Source organism: Tachypleus tridentatus, chromosome 12 (genome assembly GCF_004210375.1).
Source record: "Tachypleus tridentatus isolate NWPU-2018 chromosome 12, ASM421037v1, whole genome shotgun sequence".
NCBI lineage: Eukaryota > Metazoa > Arthropoda > Merostomata > Xiphosura > Limulidae > Tachypleus > Tachypleus tridentatus.
Genome location: NC_134836.1, coordinates 34,408,990 through 34,414,769, shown reverse-complemented (window position 1 = coordinate 34,414,769; position 5,780 = coordinate 34,408,990). Strand labels below are relative to the sequence as shown.

The window sequence follows — 5,780 nt, the reverse complement described above, 5'->3', positions numbered from 1 at the left end:
CCTCCCTACAATTTATATAATAACACCATATTATTTCGTGAATATTACTTTTGTTAACTGGATTCTTCCATTAACAACGTGCTTCCAGCAATTATCACTTCTTCAGAAGATAGTGTAGATATTGTACCGTACTTTTACAGATATTCACCTAAAAGATGTTTGTAGAAGGATTGAATATGTAACAGAAAGAGGATACAACTGTACAAAGTCACTTCTTTCAATTAATTTTTATAATAACAAGAAAGAATCTACATACTTGTACACTTATATAAACGTTTTTATTTTCATCCTTTTCGTTGCACAAAGTGCACTTACATCCGTCTTCTTGGCCACTCGTGAACTTTTCACCACGTGCACATAGGATCTTTAAGAAGAAATGTGGCATAAATTAAGTAAAATTCGATATTTATGTTAAGTGATACATTAATATCTGATTTTGTCAGAAACGTTACTTTGTGGTTTACATTTAGAAGTCTTAAATGAAGGACACGTACAGACAAATGTTTTACCCAGCTAAATATACACACAACTCTCCCAGTTAAGTTTCCCTTGTTTAATATTTAAAATTCTAAGGTGAAATAACTTAAACAATTACAGTTTAGATAACTTACAATATCCTACATCTAAATTCTTTAACCATGAGAAACAACGTTAAAGAAAAAGAGCTACTGAAGTGATGAATTTGTGTGACACTTCGAAGTTGGTCTCCAGCTCGACATAATTGTACACTGCTATTTAGATTAGCTTTCTTATACACGAGATACGACTTTGTTCATATCCAAATGCAGACCAAATTAAGTAAAGTGAAATATAAAGGATACACAGACAAGTTTCATGTGTGTTAGAATAAGGTTGAATTGATGAAGAGTTACTGTTGTTGAAACATATTCCTAATTCAGTGTAGTAAAATTATCCAGATATGCAAGTAGTATGTTTATTGAAGAAGTTAAGTTAACATAGGTATTTTATCATTGATCCACGTAATGTCTGGACTACAGAATCTCCAGTTAGACATTTAGTGACAGTCACTTCGAAACTTTTGATTTCCTCTCTTCTAGGCTTTACGAGTTTTTGGAAATATTGATAAATATTATTCTTCGTAATGACCAAAGTCTGGCTACATAGAATGTGTCAATAAATGACTAACTGGACTACAGAATCTCCAGTAATCACCATTCGTCATGAATCGATTTTGGCGATTTTACCAGGAAACGAACTCTTATGTGAGAAAACCATGTCAAGATCGTCATCGCTGCACAACAGCCAAAGAGGACAACTAGATTGTGACTACCGCTCTGCGGGACAGGTTAGTTACGGATAGACCTATGCAAAATGATCTTCAGCATTCCACTGGAACCCGTGTGTCGACTCAAACAGTTCGCAATTGTCTGCACAAAGGACGTCTTAAGGCCAGACGACCTGCAAAAGGCGTTATTCTGACAGCACGATGCTGTTCAGCCAGGATGGAGTTTGCTCGTTAGCACCTGGACCGGGAACTTCGTCAATGGGCAACTGTACTATGGACAGATAAGAGTTGGTTCACTCTGTCTCGTGATGATAGACGTGCGAGAATGTGGAGACGCCGAGGAGAGCGATATTTTGCCTCTAACATGTGCATGTCGACGCTTATGGAGGAGATTGTGTGGCTGCATGGACATATTTCTCCTCGACAAGGGAGCTCTGAATGCACGACGATACAGAGACGAAATTCTGGAAACCATTGTGAGGTCTTTTGCGATGCGTTTATTCTCTTGCAGGTTAACACGCGAGCCCATGTCGCCAGACTATGTGTGGAGTTCCTTGACAAGGAAAGAATAGAGACTTTTGAGTGGCCCGCTAGATCTCCAGATTTAAATCGGATTGAACATTTTTGGGATATGTTGTCATGGCGCGTTAGTGAAAGCCAGCACACTTTTCAGAATGTACAGGAACTCCGACAAGCCCTGGTAGACGAATACGCTAAAATACCTCAAGATAACACCAATAGATTGATTCAAAGTGCGCGAAATCGATGTCAGAAGTGCATCTCAGCCCTTGGAAGTCGCACTAGACATTGAATGTTTAAAACATTTCTTAAATACACGCAAGTGAACTGTTTAAAATATTGTCTCATATGGGATATCAGTTTCGGTGATATTTCGGTGACACAGATGGAAGTGAAATGATGCAAATTACCTAAAAAAAATAGATATATTATTACATTTGGAACACGGAGATAAATTTTATAAGAAAACGTACTTGTTCCTTTAATTTTTTGAGCAGTTTACTTCTTGGGTTATACAAGGAAACACCTCACGCCAAACATCAACTGGCTTTGTCTATAGCCTACAATCTGGTTGCCATACAGATGGTGTTTAGTTTCATTGGGAAGGCAGAGGAAAATATTTCTTGGATCACACATGCACAGTCACTTGTGACAATTAATCCTTGGATTTCATAGGAACTTTCTTCCATTTGCAAGTTGTATAACATCGGCATGGATTACAAGGTCTCCCCAGATGGTTTATAGATTCCTAGATCTCCTCTGTCTATTACAGGTATATACATCACATTTTGAAAACATTTACAATACAACGGATTTCTAAAACAACCTATCACTCACTTAATATTTGTAGTAAAATAATTATAACAATAATACTTTGATCCAAGGACGAGGACATCTTCAGACTTCTTAGCAGCATTAGCACGTTCATTTCTTGTTGCTGAAATCTTGGTTTGAGAAATCTAGGCTCTTCTCAAAAGCAGCAAGTCCTCATAAGTCAGGTACATTGGCCAAAGTGTGCAATTTACTCCCATCATATCTTAAATGTTTTCGTTTTTGTCTTTTTAAACCTACTCCAAATCACTTCTTCGGTATTTTATGGTGTTGGGAAGATCTCCAAATCTAAAACAGCTCAATGACAATTTGGGTTTTGAAAACATAGTAGGGAAAGTGAAAACATTGTTCTGTGTGATTTGAGTTTTTGACAGGTGATTATGAAAGAAAAATTTAAAAACTTTGCACAGATTGTAACTCACGTATACCTGAAACTTTTGTTAAGGTACGAAAAGAGAAACTATAATTTATATTGGTCAGAGTCTTCTGTGATGTTTGGTAACGCAAAACATCAACTGCATTACGTTTTATAAAACGTAATTAAAGAGAATAGTATTACATATCGACAAATTACACATCATGAATTATGACATTTATTTTGCTGTTTTAGAGATTTTCTGTACACTTGTACTAGAGAATGTAAGTGTAATAAATGAGAAGAACATGCAAGGAAATTTAATGTCTGATTGATTGTTTGGAAATAAGCAAAAGGTACACAGTGAACTATCCGTACTCTACCCATTAAAAGTATCGAAACGGGTTTCTGACGGTGTACGTCCGAAGAAATACCGTTGTACCAATGAGGTGAGGAATTTAATGTCTGTAGCTTTATCAGTTGTTTGTTACTGAACTGCTGATATTTTTATAATGACTAAACTCTCGTGCGTGGTGTATGTGCAGTATAAAAGAATACTGTTCCTGTATTAATGACAATAACACATTCCAAAGAAAATATTTTACTGTAAATGTGGTTTCAAAATATTCGTTACAACATTGTTTACTTTGTCTTTGAAAATAAATAACTTAAAACACAAGGAGACAGTCTGGTTGGTGCATTTATTAATAAACTATTACTATTGTTAACTCTGAGATCTTAAATATTTGCAGTCATTCTAAACATTGAAATTCATACATGAAGTTTATCTCTTCGTATTGGTAGATAAAACAAAAATCCAACCAACTGCAATTAATAAGTGTCGTTTCTATGGTAATTTTGTAGCAAAGTACCTTCTTATTATGAATATTAGAAACTGTTACAAATTATTTTTCTCAATACAAATGATCCAAAGATTTAGATTTTTGAAATCTAAAGGTTTAAGTTCCATTACCACCCTCAAACTATGTATTCTTTGAAGAATCACTAAGTTTATTAATGTTAGTTTCAGAACGGGATGTATCATAATTGATATCTACGTCAAGTCTTTAGTTTAATGATTTTAGACATATTACACATTTAAATTTTGGTCTACGAAAGATTTAAAGGATAAAAAAATGAAATGTAATTATTAAACATAAACTGAAGTAGGTTTCAAAAAGTTTAGTTTTATTTCGTTTAACGTTTCATCCCAATCATAGGCAATTAGTACATAACCAACGAAATCATTGTTAACAGAATAAAAAAAAAATGTTTCAAACAAAAGAAAACAATAGCTGAATATACAGGTAGTGAGCAAACGAATATTGTCCCCTCCTATGAAAATGCTAATTTGTTACATCTATTAGATAACATAAAAATATGTAAAAATATATGTTTTTCGAACGCACTCTACGAGATCTGTTCAAATATGATTTCGAATCTTAATTGTAACGCTGACTTCCGTGAATGTCTGAACTTTTCACGATTTCAGTTGCATTTTTTCACAAAACATTGTGCACTTGATGCAGTGTTTTAGATTATATTATTACAGTTAGCCTAGAAAATGATCAAACCAGTTTCCCTGCAATTGTAGAGTCAGTAAAAGATATCTTAAAAATATGAGAATTAATGGGCTGAGTTAAATCGATCAATGAAAGATCTCGAGTCAAACATGGAAGATTATATTTTTGTATTACTCATACAAAGATGTCAGTCAATCACTCATTGAAAACATACAGCGTCGATGTGAAGCAGTTTTGAAATCCGAGATAATGTCAACTAAATAATCATCTGCGTAACTGGTTGGTGTTATTTTGAATTTCTCTGGTCCGGAAAAGTAGCCTGATGTTAAACAAATGTTATAAAGAGGAAAATTAACATATCTACTTTTACTGGTCTGAGAAGAACTCGAACAAACACTTTTTTATTTCTCTTGTTCGAACTGCAAAAATCAACCATAATATAAGCAATTGTTTTATAGAAATGGCAGAGTAAAGAAAGAAACACCTACACCAAATATTCCAACAAAAAGAAAAGAGAAAATGGTAGCGCTCTTTTATAAACATAACTGAAAAGAGTTTTAAAATATTTTACACTTTTTGGTGATAAACTGATAAGTAGGCAAGAGTGGTCGAGCTTAGAAGACGTTTTGATATTAAAAGTTTGCAATGACAAGTTTATCAGTATTTAAAACAGCTGATAGTGTCAACATTTTGAATTTATAATAATTATCTGGTCGGAGAAAAAAACTTAAATAATGATTTTAATAAACTATTTGCCATTAAATATAAATCAGCATTCTGTATCAATTATTTATATTATTAACAATGAAGCTAGTGTATCACTAGAGATTATCCTTATATAAGCAATTCATTGAACCCTTAGTAACTGGATTATTCTTATTAAACTAATTTATAAATCTGATGTGAGTTATAATTTATAACACTGTGTTAATGTCACTTGAAACTTACGTAGTAACTTTCACCATTTTACTTTTGTGTATTAGTTATCTATGCTTTATTTATTACATTGTTGTTTTGGGTTGTTTATATTGAAATTCGACTTTCAGCCTTTTAAGCCGACAAACATGCCAATGATGGGGTGGACAGGAGGTATTACTATATTTTGTTACGTTTAACAATAAAAGCTGGAAAAATATTAGAAACTGACACACCTAAGATCTGAAGTTACGCGTGTTTTAATTACAAATAGTAGACAGCAAAGTGAACACCTGTTTTGGTCACGTTCAAAACAATTATGATAAATATTTTGTTATATTATTCTTTATACTAATTAGGACATGATTACTTATTATGATTGGCTAGATAT

At 33.3% G+C, this 5,780-nt stretch overlaps 1 long non-coding RNA gene across 1 annotated transcript in view; it reads right to left on the bottom strand.

The window, feature by feature from the left end:
* Window positions 1-212: 212 nt before the first annotated feature.
* LOC143235579 (uncharacterized) overlaps window positions 213-5,780 on the bottom strand; it is a 30,304-nt gene continuing 24,736 nt past the window's right edge. The window contains exon 2 of the long non-coding RNA XR_013019311.1: window positions 213-364. This is a non-coding gene — a long non-coding RNA (uncharacterized LOC143235579). The remainder of the gene's footprint in view (window positions 365-5,780) is intronic.